Source organism: Phocoena sinus, chromosome 3 (assembly GCF_008692025.1).
Source record: "Phocoena sinus isolate mPhoSin1 chromosome 3, mPhoSin1.pri, whole genome shotgun sequence".
Classification (NCBI taxonomy): domain Eukaryota; kingdom Metazoa; phylum Chordata; class Mammalia; order Artiodactyla; family Phocoenidae; genus Phocoena; species Phocoena sinus.
Window position 1 is genome coordinate 164338415 of NC_045765.1, and position 24999 is coordinate 164363413.

The following is a 24999-nucleotide window of genomic DNA, read 5'->3' on the forward strand; positions in this document are numbered from 1 at the left end:
AACTTTGTGAACTAGAAATACCTGCCTCTCAGGCAGCGCTAAGTTGGGGGAGTGAGCTGGTGCCCTATGAGATGGTTGCACGTGGCTCATGGCTGAACCTTTGCATTTTAACAGCTATATATTTCTTTCAGTGAGTACTTAAAAAACACAAATAACATGTCAGATCCGTAATTTCATGGATAATGTTGCCTAAACATAGGCAAACTACAAAAGTGGCAGGATAATTTACAGTCATTTAAAGATTATATAAATTACCATAATGGGTGATTCAAAGATAGCCAAGAAAATTGTTTGAAATTTAAGAGACTCTGAGTAGGTTAGTATTTTCAGAGATAATGAGCTTTTTGGATCATATACAGTAGGAAAGAAAAGGTTATAAGGAAATGACCATATAGTCAGGTTTTTAAGTTACAGTAAAAATAGTAGTTTGTTTCTGAAAAAAGAAGAAAACATTATACTGAGAATTTCCATTGCTTAAAAAGTGTGTCTGTGTGGGCTTGTGTTGTAAAGGTAAATTCTAAAATATAGAACAGGCAAGAAAAACCTAGTTTCACACTTTACAAAATAAAAACTCATGGGTAAAAAAATTCAAATAAATGTTCTTTCTTGATTTATCTATTTTAAATTATTTCTGATGTGACTATTTATATCCTATATTCCATGTTCAGTCATGGATATTTCAGTAAGGATAATAAAATCTCATTAACATACAAGTGAATAAAAATATTTAACTTGTTTCATATTTTCACTGAGCCAAGTAAAGAATTGTTTTTATGTGAACATAACTATGAGCATTAAAATAATTGAACAATTTTATATATTGTCCGAAGCTTTGGGTTATTGCTATGTATGTCATATGCTTCCCAACAAACTGTGGGTATTATAAACTATAAGCAACAAGAAGGAAAAAAAAAAACACATAGCTAATCAAGATGTGATTATTTATATTAAAATTTAAATTATTTAGTTGACAGCCTTGGAAAGATTTTTCTCAAGTTAGAGATTAAAAAAGATAGTTTCACATTGTCATAATACTATGAAGACTACTTAGGTTTGGTTTCTCTGGAGATAAACTGGCGATGATTGTTGAATTGCTTTTCTTTCTCAGTCAGTCTCTCCTTTAGTTCTTTTTTTTAAAAAAAATTATCTTATATTGGAGTATAGTTGGTTTACAATGTTGCATTAGTTTCAGGTGTACAGCAAAGTGATTCAGTTATACATATACATGTATCTATTCCTTTTTCCTTCTTTCTCCCTTCCTTCCTTCCCATCTGCTTTGCTCTTCCTTCCTCTCCCCTCCTTCCATCCCTCCCTCCCTTTCAGCCTTCCTTTATTTTTTCCTTCTGTCTTTCCACCTTCTTTCTTTCCTTCTTGCACAAGGAGCTTTCGGATCGAAGAGTAGACGCACTGATGTTTCAGTCGTTACTGACGAAACCGATTTCCTGAAAGGTTCTGCCAACTCACCCCACCTGCTGCCGTGCAGATGAACCCTGGATATTATCAATCAAGGCTATCTCATTCTTAGATAAATTTACATTTCCCTGACCACTAATGAGGTTGAGCGTGTTTCCTTCTGTCTGTAAGCAATTTTTATTTCTTCTCCTTTTTGAGTTACCTCATTGGTCATTTTTCTATTGGGCATTTGTCTTTGTCTTCTTGACTGCTTGGGCTTCTTTTTATACTATTTTTATTAGCTATGTGTATACTTTGCAAAAATTTTTCAGTCTTCTTTTGTATTTTTTTAACTTTGTTTTATACTGGAGTATAGTTGACTAACAATGTTGTGATAGTTTCAGGTGAAGTGATTCAATTATACATATACATGTATCTCTTCTTTTTCAAATTCTTTTCCCATTTAGGTTGTTACATAATATTGAGCAGAGCTCCCTGTGCTGTACACTAGGTCCTTGTTGGTTATCCATTTAAAATATATCAGTATTTTAAATTGTTTATGGTATCCTTGGACTTAGAGAAACTTTAATTTGATCACTTCTGCCTTTTGCATCTTGACTATTAGGAAGACCTTCCTCAGTACAAGATTATAAAATAAGAATAATGGCCTCATATGTTTCCATCAACTTTCACAGTTATTTTTTTCTTCCTTGGATTTTTTTTGTTTCCAATTTTTATGTAGCTGGGATGTATTTTCAATATCATGACACAGAGATCTATGTATTTTTTTCTAAAATGAGTATATAACATTCCTAACACTTATTATTTACTAATTAATATTATTTACTAAATCCCCACATACTATGAGTTATTCTGGACACTCAGTTATGTCCCGTTTGATATAGTTGTCTATATCTGTCCTAATAACAAGCTATTTGAGTTATTGTCATTTTAGAATACATTTTGATAACTGATAGGTCTTTTTCAAAACTGAGTTTACTGATTTTCTATAGGTAGTATTTCATATGAATCTACTTTGACACTGTAAGTAAAGAAAGGATCCAAACAGATTTTGAGGGGATTGCATTGAAGACCTATATATGTTCTGGTGAGAAGTGGCATTAAAATAATATTATCTCTTTCCATCTAGGAATATGATTTTTTTCCCAATTTGCATGAAATGTTTTTATTTTGTTTTCACTCCTTCAATGAACTTTTATGATTTTATTTTTTACATTTCTTTCACCTTTTCTGTTAAATGTATGTTTAGGTATTTTATAATTTGATCCTATGGTGAATTTTTCCCCCAATAATATTCTACATTATGTTGTGTTTTTGCCAACATATGGAAAAACTGTTGAGTTTTTGATATATAACCTGTCATTAAGCTGATTTCTTTTTTGAAGACGTGGTAATTAAAGATATTTTTCAGTTGATTATTTTTGACCCTTCTAGGTGTATGATAAAATCAAGTATCAGTAGGGAGGGTTTTGGATTTTTCCTATTACATTTCTTTTGGAAAGTGTTGGTAGGCACTCCAGGACATGGTTAGATACCCTAGTGAAGTAAGGGTTGCTGACTGTAGGAGCATTTTCTAGTATACATTGTGCTTGTCATTTTAAAAACTGCTCTATTTGTTTGCTACCATTTTAACTAGAATCTTTGCTTTTCTTTTCATAAATAAGGTAGTATTTATTTGTCTGATTTTTATGAGTTCATGCTTGTTCTATATAAATACGTACAGATACTCTCTCATTCTCTGTGCTTTAGAATAGTTAAAATAACAGAATATAATATGCAGAATTATCAAGGAAATTTTAAGGGCCTGGAATATAGAATTTCCTCAGTAAGCTACAAGGTAATGGTTAAGAGCATAGAGTTTGGAGGCAGATCTGGGTTTAAATTTCAGGTCTGTCACTGACTCCCAGTTTGACCTGGTGCAGTTTACTTAGTCTGTCCAAGTGGCCATTTCCTGGTCTATAAAGTGCAGATGACAATCATATCTATTTTCTGAACTGCTCTCACCTGTCTCTTTGATAATAGCCTCCCCCAACATATAGTCTGGCTTTCTGTTCCATATCCATCAGTTTTCATGTTCTAAATTAGATTATAAGACTCTTGAGCATCCTATATTTACATTGAGTCCCCTGAAACTCAGAACCTACAGAGCGGCATGCAATATATTGTCTGATTAATTGAATTTCAGTACTTTCTTTTTTCCTCACATCTTTTTCAGGTTATGATTCTTAATTTTGCCGACACAGCACATTTTACTTATTCACCGATTATCAGTAGACTCTGGTGAACTCTACTATACTAACCAAAACCAGGAAACTCATTTTTAAGCCATAGCTGAAATGCCTTAAATGCCTTTTAGAAGTGAAGAGTGTATTTGTCACCAAATATTTATCCTCCATCAAAGGTAATTATTTTACAGTGTCAGGTATGAAAAGTTAAATTAAGAAGCAAAGGATTGCTTTTGTTATTGAATAGTCCAATGCATCGCGTCTGCTGCTCACTGTGTAATTACAAAGTCGGTACCCACAGATGTTGATAGGAAGGAAAGGTGCCTTTGATCAGAATGCTGGCAATCTGGGGAGATGGTGGACACAACGTCTCCCAGAAACCACCTCCAAAGATTCTGCTGGGCTGTGAAAGCTTTTAAAGGGAAACTGGGAAGCAGTTCAGTTAATCATTGAGATGGGGGTCAGGGTCGTCACCAAACCCCACTGTGTGCGGGCTTGTGGACTCCTCATGATTCCCCTCTAGACGTTATCTTGTTCACACAGTTTGGTCACACAGTTTGTTCAGGAGTTTACTGAAGGGGAAGCTGGGGAAGAGATCTGGTCATTTGTTAATTATTTATTCTTCATTTCTACTTCTTTGATCTACGGAAAGAACCAACACGTTACACAAGGTATTGTGTGATTAAAAGATTTGAAAGATGTGCTAGGGCCGGAGATGAGTAGAGCATGGGGGTACCCAGTTTAAAAGTTAGTTACAATGTAGCTTTGCTAAAGTGACAACAGAAAGGGCTTCCTGCTGAGGGCGGTTTCCTGCAAAGAGCTGCTTACAAATCCCCACTTGTCAGAGAACATCATCCCATTTCTATGGGATTAGGGCGAAGGTCTATCTTCTGTAACTTCATGCCGACATAGGCACCGTATTCTCAGAGTGGGTCAACAAGGGTCTGTAGCATCTCTTTCCTGACAATTTTAATTGCCCGCCTAAATAGACGAGCAGAGCAAGCTACAATTATTTGATGCCCATAAAGATATTGGTTATTATAAGCAATAATGTTAATCCCATTCTCTTGAGGCCAGTTCTTGGAACTGCTTAGCCATAGATTCAGTACTGCTCAAGATGGAGCAGCTTATGTCATGGCTACTGCCTGGTCATCATGCAGTTAGCTTTTTTTCCTCTGGTGTCAATTATAGTAAAACGACTCAGGAATGTGCATCAGACACTGAGCCTGTGACTCTGTTGTCCTAATCATTAACTGCTCAGTTTTGTACTTGGCGGAGGGAGGGGTGCCTTGCAGGTTTCTGCTTGGTTCCACTTTGTGAACGTGAAATTAAAAAACAAAACCGTGGGCTTCCCTGGTGGCACAGTGGTTGAGAGTCCACCTGCCGATGCAGGGGACACGGGTTCGTGCCCCGGTCCAGAAAGATCCCACATGCCGCGGAGCGGCTGGGCCCGTGAGCCGTGGCCGCTGAGCCTGCGCGTCCGGAGCCTGTGCTCTGCAACGGGAGAGGCCACAACAGTGAGAGGCCCGCGTACCGCAAAAACAAACAAACAAAACAAAACCGAATCCAACATGGGGGCAGGGAAGAGTTGGTCTTGGGTGACCCATCTCAGCATGTTTGTGATCCACGGACTCCTCTCTACAGGATAGAGTTGCTGCCTTCCCTAGTGAGTAGATGTTGGTTCCCTTTGGATATAGCCCCTTCCCATGAAAGACTGACCCTTTCTTATTTGTCCGCTCTCTGTTTCTAGATCTTGCGCTACATCAAATGGAACACACATTTACTGGCTCTTCCACAGGTGTTGCACTACTGCCTACACAGTATACCATGTGTACTTTGATGTACGTGAGCCAAATGACTGATTCAGACCTGAAGTCAACTCTGCACACCACCATGTGACAGATTCTAAAGTTTATATGAAGTAGTGATGGGAGATGTTCAAAAGCAAATTCTTGGTGAGAGCTTTGAATAAGGAGGGAGTGTCCACAGGTAGAAGAGTAGAGGAAGGGCTTGGAGAAGAGCCTGATCTAGGAGGTGTGAACAAACGTGGATATGTGTGAAATGTGGAGGAGTCCTCAGTTTAGCTACGTGAACATCGAGTGTGGCTAAAATACAACTGGAAAACCAGACTGGGGAGGCTGATTTGTGATGCCAACAAATTTGTGCCGCTACGTTGACCCAGCCTGATTCTGATCTCTAGTTCTAAGGCCTGCTTTTAATGCCCTTCTCAATTCGACCCTCTTGATTCACTTGTATTAACAATCCGGTTTTCCATCCCCTAGGTCTGCCTGATAATGAAAAATCCATTCTGGGATATTTCTTTCTTCTGAGTCTGTTTCCTCCCTCACTTTCTAATCTTCCCATATACTCCTAGGACTAGACATTCCTCTAAACTTTGTTGAGCCCTTTCACTATTCTGCACCAGAAATCAGCAAGATCCCTACTCATTCGTGAGGAGCTTACAGGGAGCCTGGGCATCATGCAGGTGGCATAGGACAGGTATAAAGCCAAAGAGAGTGATGGGAGCAAAAGAGAGTAATCAAGGGTTACATGCTCCATCTAATGACACACAAATTCTCCTTTAAAACAACCAACAGCACAATGAACCAAGCCTGCCAGTTGGGTCCACTCCAACTTTAAATGCTATCTGTTCTCTGCCAACTGCCGAATATCTATCTCCAGCCCAGAATTCTCTGTTGAACTCCAAATTCCATGAACTTCAGAGCTTCCAACTCTCATGGCCTCTTGGATTTCTGATGGGCACCTAACACTCCCCAGGGTGAAAAGTAAACTTCTGCTCTCACCCATCCCAAACCTGAGTTTCTGCACCCGCCTCTCCAAGTCAGGAAATAGCAATTCCACACTTCCAGCTGGTCAGATAGGAAAACTCAGGTGTTATGTCTGACTCTCATTTTTTTACCACATCAGGTATTCAATTCATTGGACCCATTGGCTCTAACTTCAAAAATTATCCAGAATTCAGACAGTTTTTTCTGCTCCTCTGCTGCCACCTTTGTCCCAGCCACCTCTGTCCTCTGCCCATTTTCACCTTTGTCCCCAAGCAAACTCATTTCCATAGTAGCCAGAGGGAGCCTGTAAACAAAAGTCAAATCATTGGGCTTCCCTGGTGGCGCAGTGGTTGAGAGTCCGCCTGCCGATGCAGGGGACATGGGTTCGTGCCCCGGTCCGGGAAGATCCCACGTGCTGCGGAGCGGCTGGGCCCGTGAGCCATGGCCACTGAGCCTGCGCGTCTGGAGCCTGTGCTCCGCAACGGGAGGGGCCGCAGCAGTGAGAGGCCCGCGTACCGCAAAAAAAAAAAAAGTCAAATCATTTTACTCCTCCCTCAGATACCCATCTAAGCTTTCCCATCTCAGAGAAAAGTCCAAGTGCTTACAGGGGCCTCAAAGACCCCATATACAGTCTGCTTTCTCCCTCTTCCTACTATCCCTCCTTCCCACCCAACCACACTCCCTGCACCACCCACTCACCCCTTCTGGTTTCAATACTTTGGTCTCCTTGCTGATAAGGAGTCTTCCAGCCAAGCTCAGCCTCAGGGACTTGCATTTGCTAGAACTTTCCCACCAACCCCCTAGTTCACCACTTATCCCCTCATCCGATTAAAGTCTTTGTTCAAATGCCCCCTTCTCAGTGGGTTCTCGGTGAGACTTTTTTTTAATGTATTATTTTTTTAATTGAAGAATAGTTGATTTACAATGTTTCAGGTGTACAGCAAAGTGATTCAGTTTTATATATATATATATATATATATATATATATATATATGTATATATATGTATTCTTTTTCAGAGTATTGTCCATTATAGATTATAAGATATTGGATATAGTTCCCTGTGCTACACAGTAGGTTCTTGTTGTTTATCTATTTTATATATAGTAGTGAGTATCCCAAACTCCTAATTTATCCATCCCCCCTTCCCCCTTTGGTAACCATAAGTTTGTTTTTTATGTCTGTGTGTCTGTTTCTGTTTTGCAAATAAGTTCATTTGTATAGTTTTTTAGATTGGGTGAGACTTTTTTTTTTTTTTTTAGTGACCAACCTAACTAAAATGACATCTGCCCACTATGGGCGGTCTCCACCCCATCCCTGCTTCATTTTCCTCTCCAGCACTTCTTTCTCTTTGACTCACCATCTATTTTACTTATGTATCTATTTATTGGCAGTCTTTCCCCACTGGAATGTTAGCACCTTGAGGGCAGGGAGTTTTGATACTTTTATTCACTGCTTCACTCCCAGCCTCTAGAAAGGAGTGGGATACATAAAAGGCAGTCACGAATTCTTTGTTTAATGAATGCATAAATGAATGCATAAATGAATGCATTCACAACTACTGAAGTCTGTGTACCTAGAGCCCATTCCATGCACTGAATCTTGAATACTGTTGGGGTCAGTGCTCAGAATATTTATCATTTAAATAGTGTGTGTGTGGAGGTAGCAGGGGAGCATTTCACAAAGGGGCCTTGCTCTACAGACTGATCCCTAAAAACACGATGTGCTGGGGGGTACACACTCCAGACTGAGGAGCTGCCAGAAAGATGCAAAGTATAGAAGCATGCAGAGGAAGGGCCCTGGGAAACCACCCAACACTGCCACCTACAATACTGAGGTCTGTGCCAGAGCAAAATCTAGTTCATGTATGAGGCTGGGCTTCAGTGGTGGGAGAGAGTTGGACTTTTGAGCTATATCTTTTGAACTGGTACAAAGACGTTTTCCTCAGACCCAGGGAGGCAATAGCAGGGGGTCAGGCACTCCCTCCAACCCCCAAGGCTGTATGTTGTTCTTTACCCCTTACAGTCGAAAGGAATTCAGAAAGAAACAGCATAACTAAACACTTTCCAAACAGTGAGGCTTGTACTGACTGCTGGTATCAGTGATTCCCGGGAGATTCCCGGGAGAGTTTGGTTTCCCTGCACCAGTGGCTTTCCACCTCGTTTGGCTGTGACTGCAGGAAGGAATACATTTTATAGCCCAGGCCTCTCAGTGCAGATATGCATGTTTAAAATAAAAAGTACTCAAGCTTCCTATGGATGAGGCACCCAGATGATTCCTGTTTCGTTCCCTTTCATTTTATTATTACTACTTTCTTAATGCTGGCTGATGGAGCAGGATTAGGGTAAAGCAAGTGAGGAACTTCCAGTGGCACAGAGCTTAAGGGGGAGCCAACAACCACAACAACCACAATTAACCACAGTTAATAGAGAAAAATGCTATTTTAAGTCAATATTTTTGAAAGCCCAGGTTAAGGCAGACAATCCATCAATATGATGTGGAGATTTTACCTAAAGGCAGGTGGTTGTGTTTTATGACCCTGATAAGTGGCACCCTTAGTTACTGTTACAGTGTCCTTTGCAGTCAGCCGTGCATCCCCTCCAGCTGTGTGTACGAGGGTTGACAATGGCCTGGGAAAGATTGAGCAACATGGGGGCTTTAAAGTCATGCTTTTTTTTTAATTAAAAAAATTTTTATTGACGTACCTGTGTATATATATGTATCTGAATATATATATATATATATATGTTCTGTTTCAGATTCTTTTCCATTATAGGTTATTACAGGATATTGAATACAGTTCCCTGTGCTACATAGTAGGACCTTGTTGTTTATCTCTTTTACGTACAGTCGTGGTGTCATGCTTTTTGATTGTAGAACATATATTAACTTATTCTACTTGGTTCAAAATATGGGAGTGTGTTTTGATGAGTGGATATAGGGGCACATTTTTCCTTTGGCTTCAGGCTCCAACATGGCTCAGCACAGCACTGTGGGTTGACTTATGCCCACATTTATTTCCCACACAGCTACCCTGTTACCTGCCTTCCTGGGGTCTGTGGCTCCACCAGCCTGGAGAGTTCACTTGATGTCAACCCCTTCCCACCCACCAGTCTCCTAGACAGCCCACCACCCCACACACCTGGAAACTCTCTCACCTGCATGGGGCTCTGCGTCCCTGCTTCTCTTCCAAGAACTTATTTTTCTTAAATAATCTATTCAATTATATATCCGTGTAAACACACACATTTTTAAATCATAAAGAGGGCTCATTTTATTTGGGGTTTAGTTAACAGAAACATATCTAAGTGGTTTCAGCAGAGTAAAGAACTATTACTGAATTGACATAAGACATCATATACTGGGGCTCTGAAGGGAGTTTTCAGAGTTCTTCATCTGCGCACCTCACTTACATCATGGGAGCAGCAGATCAGAGAGGAAAGTTCTATAATCAGCTCCTTCAAACAATAACACCGGTGGGGCTTCCCTTCCCTGGTGGTGCAGTGGTTGAGAGTCTGCCTGCCGATGCAGGGGACACCAGTTCGTGCTCTGGTCTGGGAAGATCCCACATGCCGTGGAGCGGCTGGGCCCATGAGCCATGGCCGCTGAGCCTGTGCGTCCGGAGCCTGTGCTCCGCAATGGGAGAGGCCACAGCAGTGAGAGGCCTGTGTACCGCAAAAAAAAAAATAAAATAAAATAACACCGGAGATACAAAGAGTGTGCTCTGTGCTTTGCTGGTAGAAACTTTCAATCGTAAAGAGGTGATTACCCTGTCCAAGGTTGCTCAGAGTGGCATTGAATTAAAATTCCAAGTTTGTTTCCTCCTCTGGTGTTTAGGTTTTTTTTTTAATGTTATAGTTAAACATGTTTGCAGACTTCCCTGGTGGCTCAGTGGTTAAGAATCCACCTGCCAATGCAGAGGACACAGGTTCGAGCCCTGGTCTGGGAAGATCCCACATGCTGCAGAGCAACTAAGCCTGTGAGCCACAACTACTGAGCCTGCACTCTAGAGCCTGCAAGCTACAACTACTGAGCCCATGTGCCACAGCTACTGAAGCCTATGTACCTAGAGCCCATGCTCTGCAACAAGAGAAGCCACCCGAATGAAAAGCCCATGTACCACAACGAAGAGTAGCCCCCGCTTGCCGCAACTAGAGAAAGCCTGTGCATAGCAACAAAGACCCAATGCAGCCATAAGTAAATAAATAAATATATAAGTAAATAAATAAATAACTTTATTAAAAAAACAAAAACATGTTTGGACCACAATGAGACTTTAAGTGAGGGAGGTCATCAGAGTGGATACAGTTTTCATCTAGTGTCTTCTAACCTTAGATCTAATCTTAGATCTAATCCTATTTGCATTTCTTTATGTTCAGATTTAAGCTTAGCAGATCGACTGTGTTAAAACGTTCCAAGTTCACAATTAATTGCAGTGGAGGTGACTAAGTTGCTTTCAGGAAGCCAGAGTACTCATGGACCAGTGCAGATTTCAGAGGACTGTGAAATAACATGCATAATTATAGTAGGCCAATGAGAAGTTCAGCCCATCAAGGGGAAAAATAATGTATACCTTTGGGAAGTCATCAAGCAGCAGCAATATGCCCTATCTAAGAAGATCTTAAAAGCTGTTTTCTCTGGTTCAGATAAATGAGCAGATGTGGCTGGTCTGATGCGTTTTGACAAAGTGCTCCAAAGACATGGTGCTTAGCAGGCTGAAAAGCCACTGCTCCAGCAATTCCCGTCTTCTGAGAGCCACGCAGCCAGATTTCACAGGTCTCACACAGGATATGAAAGCAGTTTATGAAAGTGCAAGGGACGTGGGCAATTTCAGAGCCACGGGTAAAATTCAGGATTTTACATTCAATCAGCTGTGCTATAAAAGCTGCTTTGGTAAAATAGACATCAAATTCAGAGGTCCCCCAAGCACAGCAAAGGCAGTGGGTTCACAATGTGATGGATAAAAATTGATAAAATAGGGTGGGAGAAATTACAGTCTTCTATGAAATAGAAGGAAAAAGATATGTGCACACACATTCATGTATCAGTCCATCCATACATACAAGAGCAAAAGCCTGGCATGAAGTCTACTCTAAGTGGGTAATGAAAAATCATTCTAATAGACAGGTTAATTTTTACCAAAGTCATATTGTTTTTTTTGACTGAGTTAATTTGAGGTAGAACCCTTTCACCCAAAGCTGAATGATTTAAGGTAATGCCTCACTATTTGACAGCAGTTATATTTGCTTGATCCTAAATCCCTAAAAACCGGACAGCACAAGAGTACAAGAGTTAATTGCCAGTGGTTCACTATTTATACCAATGTTTTCTTAGCCTCCACCCAACTTTTCTAAAGAAAAGTGAAAAGCATTACCCAATGAAAAGAAATTCTTCATAGACCATTGAAACCACAATAGAAAGATAAACTTGTAAGTAGTGGTTTTGTGGTCATATCAAGATAGGTGATATGTACTAACTCGTAAACGTTTTTCCCTTGGGTTGAATTTACCTCCCTATCAGGTGTGTCTACTCTGTCCAAGATTACCCTCATATAGTTGTTAAGAAAACAAAAACAAAAATAACTTGCTTTTCAAAGACCAGATCCTGTAGAGTTGAGAGTTAGTTGTCATGAAAATTGTGATATAAATCATGATCTGCTAATAAAACAGTGAGATGTAAAAACTCCACCTGTAAAGCTATGGGACTGATTTCACTAATAATCATTCAACACAGTCTCATTCTTCTTGACATTCAACTTGTTCTAGTCAAGTTAGAAAAGACATGACTAAGGGCCAATTATTTCCTTAGTCAAATATTCTTAAATGTGAATCCACCAAGTTTCTATGTTAAAATGAGACCCTTATATATTGATAAAAAGGGGGACGGTTCACTTCGGTCATTCGAAGGTATCTTGAACCCTTTCCGTTCTGTACAATGTTATAATTTAGTTGGAAGGAAAAGACAAGCACAGAAATATCTCTGATAACACAACTGTGGCTTCAATATTACACAATTGTTTAGTATTATTTTTTACTATAAAGAGTATTAAAATGTTACATTTATATAGCACTTTACTTTTTTCAGTGTTTGGGGCTATCCTTTAATTAAATTCTAACAATAATCATGTGCGTTTAGTCTATATTTCTTGCGCTACCCAGATATAATTCCCTCTGGGCATGTCCCCATACTGGATAGGAAATGGATGTTATTATTTATAGAAAAAGAAACTTGTGAGAAGCTGTTACAGGGAAGATTGTTGAGTGTGTGGGTTTGTGGAGCTGTAAATATGTGAAGGTGATTCAGAATCAGCTGGTGTTCAGTTTTGCCTCCAAAATTTCCTTACCTATCTGGGCCCTACATTGCCTCACCTGAAAAACATGAATGATAATACTTATCTTGCATTATTATTGAGACGTTTGAGTGAAATTGTGCATGTAACTCACGTAGTATGTTGTCTGGCACCTAGAAAATCATCCAAGTAATAACTTTTATTGGTAATTATAGCTGAGCACAGAAGAGTCAAGTGGGAATTTAAAGGCATTCTGAAATTCTGAAAAGTCAGTAATAATGTAAAACTATGGATAGAGTTACAAGCCCATAAGTGGATAATCCAAGTTAATTAGTTCCCAAAATTCTTTGGTTTGAGTCCACTCAGGTTTAGCAACATGAGGTTGTCTCTTTCCTTTATGTAACTATAGGACATAAGATGCCCAAAGTCACCCTGCATTTAAAGATGGAAAGTGGAAAAATAGAAAGGTTGAATTGTTTCAGCTTTTGCTTTCCCTTATCAGTTGACTTTGCAATGTATTACAATATCCAAGTTCTTCCTTTAATTGATAGCATTGGGAAAGCTTAATACATCAAATTTTAGGCATTCCTTCTGTCCTGATTAGAATTCACTCTTTATATGTGTATCTCCCCTAAATTCCTTGAGAGGAAGAGTCTAATCAAGTGTTTTGCACACTCAAATTAGGCGTATAATAAATGTTGTTGGACCCAAACTGATTCAGAATGGTGTATTGGAAATTTTTATGCCATTAGTTGTTCACTTTTAGGTTCTAGGGTGGAGAGAAGGCAGTAGGAATTAGTCATCCACTGCTCCTTGTGTATCTGGAATCTTAAATTTAATTTCTCGCAGTTTGGCTTCTTGAGTAAGCTTCGTAAGTCATATAACCCCTTGGTCTTACTGGACATAAAACAAACCAGAAAAACAAAGACAAAAACCTCTCATCAATTCTATATTCTCTCAATTTCTGCCAATATCCATTGTAGCTCACACAGGCTGTGTATGTGAAATAAACCTCATGAGCCACATTGCTTTGTTTGCAGTGTGAATGTGAGACTTGCTTAATTTATAACTTCTAACTTAAAGACTTTCCATAGATTGGTGGTTCAGAAAATTATCCCTGTGGAAGCAGCACAGCTTTAATAATCACACCTCAACTTTGCTGGGCAAATGCAAATGGCTGACAAGGAGATGCCCCAGAAGCACACAGAGCCAGTGAGAGGCAGGTGTACACAATACAAGTGCTGAGGACACTTCAAGGGTACCATGTAAGATACTTTGTAATATAGTAAAAAGAGCTGGGAAGCAACCATAGGGAACTTGCTGAACTAATGGGACTCATCTAAGGGGCTCGGTTTGAACATATATAATGACGTTAAGACTGAGAAATTACAGTTATCCTGGTCTTCAAAGATACTTCATAAGAAAAAAAAAATTTCCCATCCAATATTCACAATGATGCTCCAAGCCAAGCCATGACCTTGGAGTAGACACATGCCAGGGTCCCTTTTGTCTTGGTGCCCTCTCTCTGATTTTCCACCAAGAAAATCTCTAGTCCCCACCTCTGTCTTTTGAAAGCTACCCAGTGCCCAAGGCCAAGGTCAAATACTACTTTCTCCAAAGTAGTTTTTTGATTCTCACTTCTTGATTAAGTTTTGTCTTAGTCTATTTGGGCTGCTGTAACAGAAGTACCATAGCCTGGGTGGCTTATAAACAACATAAATTTACTGCTCACATCTTTAGAGGCTGGAAGTCCAAGATCAGGGTGCCAGCATGGTCTGACTCTGCTGGATTCCTCTTCAGGGTTACAAACTTCCAACACATGGCAGAGAGCAGAGAGAGAAAGCAAATGGTCTTATGACCCTTATAAGGGCACTAATCCCATTCATGAGGGCTCCACCCTCATGACTTCATCTAATCCTAATTACCTCCTTTGGGTCTACCACCTAATACCATTGGAGAGGGAGGGAAAGTAGAGCGACTATTTTTTTCTCTTTCTCCTGGGCTCTCCTGATACCATTTTTGAAACTTGATTCTCACTGTTATAAAAATATTTTTTTGTATTACAATATTTATGTTCCCACTGGATAGATTGGAAGATCTTTGATAAGTCTTGCTTATTTAGAGGAGGGGGGTGGAGAACACAGTATCTTGCCCAATGCAGAGAGTAGGGGCTAATAATGAATTTAATCATTAAATATACAATAAGTATCTAAATAAATAATTAATCAAAGTCTTAACCATAGAAACTGTGCTTAATTTTTTTTTTTCCTTCCAATTTCACATGGCCAGAATGCAAAAATCTGCAGTTACAAAGGTTTGGTTTTTCTCTAGACAAATCTCAATGGAAACCAAATGATCATATACAGATATCTCTCTTGTTTGTGTGCCCTCAGCTCCAAACAGCATCGATGCTTTTCTTAAGGCTCTTGTGTTTGCTGCTTACCAAGGAAGAAAGGGCCCTTTAATTCTAGCCAGGCTTGGTCACATGCTCATGCAGGAGCTTAAAATTATAAGAGGGGTAAGGGATATGTTCACACTTGTCACTGCAGTTTCACTAGGATGGGTGCAGCTCCTTTGCACCATGAGGGTTATAGCCAGCATACCCATTGGAAAAGCTGTGTGTCCTATAGAGACTCTTCTTAGATACCCTGACCGCAGACTTTGTCCTGTTATTCATAGTTGTCCTTGCTAACTTCCTCCTCAGTTCCTGATTCAGTAGTTGGTCTTCTTACAGTGTCTTGACTGTGTGCATACCTGTTGTATCCTCTTCCTGGTGCACCAGGAGAGGTTTTTAACTCTCGCCTGATATGAACATCTTCCCTGGGAGAGGTGTTGGAACCATTCCCTCTCTTGTTGACTGTACCAGTGAATTCTTCTCAGCATCAGTGAGAATAAACCTGCTTGGCTCCCTCCTTTGCTCTGGAAGCCACTGTGAATGCTGCCCCATCCAGAACTCAATATCCCCTTCTCAATTGAATGGATGCCCTTGGGATGCCAGGTGTTGCTTAAATCTTTATTACTTGGTCTAGAGAAAGCTTATTACTTACAATAAACTATGTGGACATTCAATGCCCGGAGTGCGCTAGGAGATGCTACAAGTCACAGTTGCCTCTTATTGATTTTGCATTTTCTCTCCTCCCCGTCTCATGCTGTTGCCATGCCTCTGTTGTGTGCTATAAAATCTTTGAGAATGTAATTGTCATCTATTCTCCTTAGTCCTATACTCAAAGGCTCTAGCTATAAAATGAATCCCATTACTTTAGCTCTTGAGGTCTGGCAATCCATTTTGTATTTTCTGCTGAAGATTTTGACCTGCCACTAAATTTTGAGTATGGGTGACACTGCTAAAATTTAATCAGTAAAGGTCTCTCATCTTAGATGAGACTAGGAAACATTTCAGTTTTATCCATATCACTCTTTGTACCAAACTTGATGTCACATAATTGCTGGTCAGTCTAACACTTTCATACTATAAATCTTTCCAAATTAGAAAATATGCTATAATTTAAAAAGTCAATAGCAGCCCTAAATATCTGTAAGAACCTGTTAGAAAACTTAGCAGTATAAGATCTCAAATTCAGCGGCTGCAGAATTATAACATTCTTGGAAGTTATTTCAACCAAAACTGCTTGAAATCTAAATGCAGAAACTTATAGAAGTGATAAAAGTGTTATCTACTGAGAGACTTTGTGTAAAAACTGCACATTGAAAAGATGCAAGTTCTTCCCCAACACACTTATAGGTTGAATACAGTTCCAGGTAAAAAACCCAATTCATTAAGGATGAGGCAAAATATAGGAAATAAAAATTAATCTAAAGTTTATCTGGAAAAAATCAATGGGTGAAGCAAAAAAAACTTAGGAAAAGCATAATAAGAGACAAAATTTATCTTCAATTATGCAACAAAGGCTGGTACTGGTGCCAAGCATTTTATACAAAGCTATGGCAAAGCATGAGAGAATTCCACTGAAAGTTATTGTTGGTTATCCCATAAGCTGTAAAGTGAGAATCAACACATTAGTAAGAGTTCTGTTAAGTTCAATGTTTTCCAACAATCATAGGACTCAAATGAATATCCACCATAAAATAAACCAGGATGAAGTAAGTACTCATATCAGATGAGAGCCTCACACAGTGGTACCTTTCATTCTTCACCATTGAATTTTAAAGGCAAGAAATTAAACAGGTTTGGGGGATGTCTTTGGATATTAAAATGGTTGCTCCTGAAAATAAAGGCTGAGTTGTTTTCACATGGTAACGGGAGGGACAAGTCATTTTGCCAGCCCGTATTATAGCCCAGACATAGATTTATTCACTTTAACAATTTTAATAGTTAAATAGTACCAAGTTCCAGTACCCTGTGACTTTACTTTGGGAACTAATGTCATATTAAACCTAATTCCTGTTCTTCTTAACAGTTATATTTATTCTCTTTGTCATGGGTAACTCCAACCTGGAAATTAAGCGTTTACAATGACAGGGAGTTCCCATATCAATTTTTCTCAGGATGATTTTGGCACGATACTTAATGAACCCATTTTTGGCCTTTACAGAATGAACTGTCTGAGGTTTTAAAAGTCATCGTCAATATGTGTTTGTCAGAGAGGGACACACTAATTAGTAGCATGTGTCACCTATTTGTTTAGCATTTACTGTCAGTACATACCTTTATCAAAAGCAATATTCTCTTCCTGGAATTTATTTACAGATGTTGATAACATCACCAACTGTGCTTTAAAGACAGTAAGAAACAATAAATTCTGAGTATAATCAGTCCTTGTTTCTCCTTGTTAAAGAAAAAAAAAATGAAAGAAACTATTTCAGTAGAAGAGGGTTCAAATGTGTCTAATTTCATTTCTTATACTACAAAATATGTCATAAGATCATATAAAAAGAAAATAAAAAACAATTAATAGCTAGAAAATGCATTAAAATTATAAACTTTATACCTAATAGTTAAAATAGAAGGATTTGGAGACTGAGAAATCTAGGTTGAAGTACAGCTCTGCCCATACTAGTTGTGTAATTTGATGAAGTTTCTTGACCTAGCAAAATCTCAGTTATTGGGGATATAAGTATCTACCATGTTAGAACAGTATAAGCGTTAAATGAGTTATAGAATCCAAGTGCTTAAACATAGGGCCTCGCAAAAAATAGTAACCCTCAGTATCTTGGAACCATTATTATTTTTATGGTTTTGTTCAGATAAAGACAGTGAATTTTCTATTTCCCATGAGGAATGTTCTTCTGTGTTAACTGTCATAAAGCCACTGGAGCAAGCTGAGGTTGTGAGAGGTTCTGCTCTATTCCATAGTTCATGAGTTAGGTAAATAATAATTACTGATCATTGAAGTAGACCTCTCTCCCTATGGTCCAAATAAGGGGATATAGTGTAAAAGTAGGAACAGAGATTTTTATCTTTAGACATCCTGGGTTTAAATCCCTACTCTATCAGTTACTTATTAGCTGTGCAAGTTTGGGCAAGCTTCAAATTTTTGTCTACAAAATGTCAGTAATAATCTTTGCTACTTCCTAGAACTATGCAATAGGACAAGCAATAAATGTTCATTAATCCTGTTGTTTTATTTTGCCCCATAAGAAGAGGAAGTAGCTCTGATGGCCTATGAAACTGGCCCGTGGTCATGCAGCTGGTATGTGGCAAAGATTTAGAGGTTTTACTACCTCTTTGGGGTTTAGTGTTAGCGGGGGAGATAGGGTGCTTGGACATGCAATGAATTAAATGAATGAATTAAACAACTAAATTAAAACGGGTATTTAAGAAGAATCCACAGAGAGGTTGGATTTTGAAAGACAAGTAAAGTATGGATATGTAGAGATAAGAGAAAAACATAAGCCCATTTAACTATAACTTATATAATTATGCTTTTTTATTAGGACCGGCATTGAGTGTGATGAATAGTTATGAGTTAAAAATAACCCAGCAAACTAGAATCCAATATCAGAGCTGGGTACTTAAAGGAACCTTGTATTTGGTGATCTTGACATCATAAGCCACAGGATAAAGATGATGTTCAGTGCCTGATGTTGAAAATTGGCTCACTCCATGGAGAAAACTTAGTTTTATCTCAATATCAAATTGTATAAATTCATAATCTAGAATAGTATATTGACCACCATAAGAAAAATATTTCTTAAACAAGATACACAAAGGCCAAACCATAAGTTGAGAATTTGATGTATTTGACTACAGCAAAATAAAAGATTACTACTTTGAGTAAGGACATCATAAACATAGGTGAAAGCTGGGACAAGGTAATTGCAACAGGTATCCAGAGTGTGCAAGAAACTTTAGTCCACATCCACTAGAAGAGCAAAATCACAAAATACAAAAAAAAAAAAAGAAATGGACAGAGGAGATGATTAGGCAATTCATAGGAGGCAAACAAATGGTAAGACTTGTAAAAATAAGTTAGACCTTACTAATTGTGGTGGTTAATTCTCTGTGTCAGCCTGACTGGCCGTGGGGTGAGAGAACCCTGACTGATACACTAATAATCAAAAATACAAATGAAAACAATAAGGATAGACTGCTTTATACCCATCAATGTGGAGAATGCTGCAAAGTAAATAAAATTAAATCCTGGGGAGGATGTGGGCAAAGAAGCACTCACATCCCATGTAAACAGGTGCAGGCGCTTTGGAGCTGGACTGCAAAAAGCCCCAGGACCCAGTGTTTCTACCCCTGGGCAAATAAGAGGGGAAAATTCTCCCACAGGACCATAAGGAGACCATCCCAGGAATTAACTCAAGCATTTGGTGTGGACAGAAAAGCTGGACGTATTCTAGTCTCCATAATTTGAGTCATCAATAAAAGAAAATATGGTTGATATACCCAAAGAACCATTAGGCAGCAGTCAGAAGTAATGAACTGGATGGTTACCCAAACCTAATGTTATTTGAAGAAAGTTTCTTTAAAAACTTATTATAACACATAGGTGTTTTTTAAATTATGCATGCAGAAATACCACCTTTTATCTAATAAGGATAGAGAAGATAAATAGGATGGTTATACATTTAAAATGTTAAGAGGATATATTGGGGTAGGCATGGCATGGATGGGTATAGGGATAGAGGATGAAGGAAAAAATAATAAAATAAAATTGAACAAAAGAGGGAGCTCACAAAAAGCCTTCTTAAGCGTGTGCCATGAACTAATGTGTGACCAAGATGCAAGTGATGAGTGGATGCACCAAGGAGTCCTGAAAAGAAGGGGAGAAACCTGACAAATAAACACTACCTTAGCCAAGTCAAGAAGATCCACATCAACAGAGGTAAGTCATGTGGATGGTGTGCACCCTTGTTCTGATGTGATGAAGTGCTCTCTTCTCTTCTGGGGTCTTCCTGCCCAAAACCTACAATCTCAGTCTTATCGTGAGAAAATTGAAAGATAAATCCCAATACTGGACATTCTACAAAACACCAGACCAGCATTCATCAACACTGTCAAAATCATCAAACACAAGAAAAGTCTGAGACACTGTCGCAGCCAAGAGGAGTCTGAGGAGACACGATGACCAAAGGCAATGCGGGATCCTGCTGGATGGGCTCCTGGGACAGAAAAAGGACATCAGAAAAAAACTGAAAAGGAAATTGAAGAAACTATGGACTTTAGTTAATGATGATGTACCAATATAGGTTTAATAATTGTGATAAATATGCCATACTAATATTAGATGTTAATAATAGGGGAAAAATTGGATGTGGGGTATATGGGAACTCTCTGCACTATTTTCTCAATTTTTCTAAAACTATTCTAAAAGGTATAGTCTAGGGGCTTCCCTGGTGGCGCAGCAGTTGAGAGTCCACCTGCCGATGCAGGGGACGTGGGTTCATGCCCCGGTCCAGGAAGATCCCACATGCCACGGAGTGGCTGGGCCCGTGAGCCATGGCCGCTGAGCCTGCGTGTCCAGAGCCTGTGCATACCGCAAAAAAAAAAAAAAAAAAAAAAAGAAATGGAGAAATCGAAGCGGATGGAGCTTAAACTCAAGGCTTTATGATCCAGATATAATCCAAGAGGAAAGAGGACCAGATGCTAAAGGCTCACTACCATAAACTGAATATTTTTGTGTCGTCCCACCCAAGCTGCAACTTCATGTGTTGGGACCTAATCCCCAATGTGATGCTCTTTGGAGGTGGGGCCTTTGGGAATTGAATCATCATGAAGGTGGAGCCCTCAAGAATAGGATTAGTGCCCTTATAAGAAAGGCCCCACAGAGCTTCCTCATCCCATCTGCTATGTGAAGACACAGCAGGAAGGTGGCCGTCTGCCAGGAAGAGGGCCCTCACCAGACTCCAGCCCTGCTGGCACCCTGATTCAGACTTCCAGCCTTCAGAACTGTGAGAAATAAACTTCTGTTGTTTATAAGCCACCACCCAGTATATGGTACTTTGTTGTAGCAGCCAAGCGGACTTAGATGTCCACCAAGAAAGAAGGAAATGATTTTAAACTGGATGAGAAGGGAGCTGGAACAGGGTCTGCACAATGCCTGCAGACTGAAAGGGCAGCCCCACCTGTGGAAAGAGCTCAAAATTCCTCATCACTGATTTGGGATCACCAGGGAAGCTTGTCCTCTCTGGTGCTTAAGTGGGGAAATTTTTCTCCTTTGAGAAACCAGACGTGTTTGAGGGCAGGGTCTGAACTTACAGCTTGTCTGTTGTACAGAAACTTGAGCTGAAAAGAATAAGCTGAAGACTTGTCTAGAAACCCTGAGGATCCCAGCATTAGGTGAACATAACACTTTTCTGCAAAGCTTTTCCACACAGTGGATCATGCAAGAACCCCTTAGGAAAGAAGAGAAACCCCACTGATGATAAGCTCAGAGTTCAAAAATGTCAAGGACAAGACAAATGAGTCACCAGGAAGGAGTCAGCACTTTCAGCAGACTAAACGATTGGGGGTCCAGGAATTTGAGTGACTAGAGCAAGCTGAAAGAAACCATAAAATAAGAGACTATAAAAATTTTAAAAGGCCCAAATAGAATTTCTAGAGATGAACAAGTATAGTCACTATAAGTAAAGCCACCCGGGAATGTTTGACTGACTCAAGGATTGTCCCTATGCTCCTTGGACATTTCCGGATAAACACCTTGCGTACTGTGTCTGGAGAGTGATCTGAAATCTTGCTGTTCTTTTGACAGATCGTCTCTTCTGTGGTTTACACCGTGGAACCACTGAGATGGCTTCATTCTCCCCCAATTTTTATCCTGAGTGAGTTTGCTTTGATTGAAAAGTACTTCATAATCCCCCACCCCTTTTTTTTTTGTTTGCAGTACGCGGGCCTCTCACTGTTGTGGCCTCTCCCATTGCAGAGCACAGGCTCCGGACGCGCAGGTTCAGCGGCCATGGCTCACGGGCCCAGTTGCTCTGTGGCATGTGGGATCTTCCTGGACTGGGGCATGAACCCACATCCCCTGCATCGGCAGGTGGACTCTCAACTGCTGCGCCACCAGGGAACCACCCCCCCTTTTTTTTTTACAACAAGAATGTCATAAGTGTATTTACTATTTGTCTTAATGACTCTATTTTATGATCACATAATGATAAAATTATTTTACCCTTTCACCTTCACCTCCAGTGGCCAGAAGACCTGTTGATACTTAAACTCTCATTCAAAGGATCATATAACCTATGAGGTTGCTGTGATTCCCTCTTCCATGGGCTGGGGACCACCTTGATCCCAGGATACCTGGCACCCTGGAAATATCACAACAGTACAGTTTTCTTTTACTGTTAATTGAGCCTTGAGTTTCATTCTCCCTGCTGCTTCTGCCATTTCTTGGTGTAGATTAATTATTCCAGCTTGGCATTTTACACTGAGAGATTTTTAACTCTAATTTGAATTAATAAAAGAAGAAAAAGCAAATACTTTAGTTAAAAGAAAAAGAACAGCACAGTATCACTAAAAGCCAACATGTACTTTTAATCCTATTCTTTTTATTAACTAAATTTAAAAATAGGAAGTTTTTCTTATTCATCTTTATTCCCCCTAAAAATATTGTATATGTGTTAGATGCTTAAAGACTTACTCAACGTTTTAAATAATTCTGCATATCCAAAAAAATGGAATGTTAGTCGTACAAGACAACCAATTGGTCATAATTCACTGGAACTAAATCCCCAATACCTGCTGCTTAAATAACTTTAAAATTTCTATAAGTACAAAGATACTCCTAGGAACCCGATCACCTTCTTAAAAAATTGAATCAAAATGTATTTATTTGTTTACTTAGTTATTTCTTTACATACCTACACACACAGAGAAAACCAACCAAATTATATTTCAAAGGCCAGACCCTATCACAAGTTATTTACCTTCAGGAATGTTCTGGGTAGTGTCGGGCACCAGCCCAACTTAGAGAACAGGAACTGACACAATAGCCACTCACCCCAGAGACCTCAACTGTCAGGACTCTCCTCAGCCTTGGACATGTAGTAAGACTGGTCCCAGTGAGGGAAGAGGAGAGGGGCTTCTCAGGGTTGGTCCATTTGAAATAAAGCCAGGACAAGTAGAAAGCACGCAGGAAGAGGAAGGCGGGGAGAAAAGAGGGAAGCAATCACATGGTCTAGGTGGCCTGTCGTGTCTGGGGTGGGGGCAGGTGAGCCTGAAGAGTCTGGCTCTCCTCATCCTCTGATGGAACCCACAGCCTGTGCTGGTTCCAGTGACACCTCCTGCATGTGTGGGCCACAGTTCAGACCAACTGCAGGCAATGACATGGGTACCAGTCTTGTGGATTAGCTTATGCCTGTGCTCTTTGGATGGCTCCAGTGAGTACCCTTGTGAGTAATACCACCCTTGGGCCTGGGCATCTGGGTCCTAGTATGGGCTCTATGTCTTTGCTGTGTCCAGCCCCTTCTTCTTGACCATACTTGGGATCCCTGGACCCTGGAAAGATGGCCATAACACCATTTTCTTTCCTTGTTAATTCTACCTGTGTAACATTTCTGCTTCTGTACATGCATGTGTGGAAACCTGACCAACACATAGAACATTGTTTGCCCTGAAAATGAGCCTGTCACAAAGAATTGGTTGGTTGATGGGGCGGGGGGAAGCAAGTGGATGAGAAGGCATCAGTCACTTTCATACTGACAGTCTTACAGAACAGTGATGAACAGGGGCCTTGGAAATGCTGTCATCTTGTCAGTATCTCAGGAGTCTGGGAATAAGTATGCTCTTTAGCAAGTAATTTTTTGACTGTCGTTATTAGAGGCATGATTTTTTTTTTAAATACTTCAAATTAGAATGCAAGATGGTAGCTGGCAATTTTGAACACTTTGGAAAAGGAAGAGAAAGGAGATAAAATTTTCTTATTGTTCATAGTAATTTTATACTTGAGTCTGTAAACTTTCCTCTAAATGTGACGCGTCATAGTCTAGTGTTTATTTGATGGTAGAGTTTGGAAGACATTGGCTAGTCCATTTTGCCATAATTTCTTCAATTTTTTTCAAAGACGGTGGATCCAAACGAACTCATGAATAAACTGACGGGTGAGTGTCAGGATATAGGATCCACCGATAAAAGGTCTAGAACTCAATGATAATCAGTAGCTCTTCCAAATGAGCTACCTTCTAGGTGAATGGCTGTAGGACAGAGCAGTCTCTTATTATAAATTGTTTTATCTTTTTAAATTAGGTAATAAAAGTCCCATGAAGTTTATTTTTAGTTGTACTCCCAAACTGTTTCCATAAAGGCTGCCGTTAGGGAAGGTTACTCAAAAATGGCCATCTGTACCTGTGGACTGAAGTTGACTACTGTCTTTGACCACATTCTGTGTGAGTTAGTCCCCATGTGCTGTAGCAGTACCCACATTCTTATAATGAAATTCCAAGGAATATCAATAAACTCCAGATGGATTTGGTTATCTTCTCTCCAGTATTTTCTGAGAGGCTAAACTGGACCACCCTGCTAAATTTATTTAATCGCCTTTATCGGTTTTAATATTTTCAGGGTCTGAATGATTGTGGAGGGAGAAACAGATGTTTTGTGATAGCTCTGAATTTTTCAGGAGTTGCTCCTGAAATAATTACAGATCGGGAATCATACAGTCAAAAGTCATCTTCATTTGAGTCAGTTTGGCAAAATAAAGGTGACAGGAAAGCTGTCTCACTTTTGTTTGCTTAATCCTTGCATTTCAAAATTGGGACAGAGATCATGTGAGAATGCCCAGGTGCACAGCTGCTACACTTATTATGTTTCAAATTTTTTACCATTTGCTGAAACATGCATATCCATCTACAGTAATTGAGAGCAACCCATGAATTGTATT

General features: G+C 39.6%; 2 protein-coding genes across 2 annotated transcripts in view; both read left to right on the forward strand.

Moving 5' to 3' along the window:
- CTNND2 (catenin delta 2) overlaps nucleotides 1–24999 on the forward strand; it is a 944584-nt gene that overhangs the window by 421257 nt on the left and 498328 nt on the right. The gene's annotated exons all lie outside the window — the stretch shown is intronic.
- Nucleotides 1–24999, forward strand: part of LOC116750541 (ubiquitin-40S ribosomal protein S27a-like) — a 52439-nt gene that overhangs the window by 22852 nt on the left and 4588 nt on the right. The window lies entirely within an intron of this gene.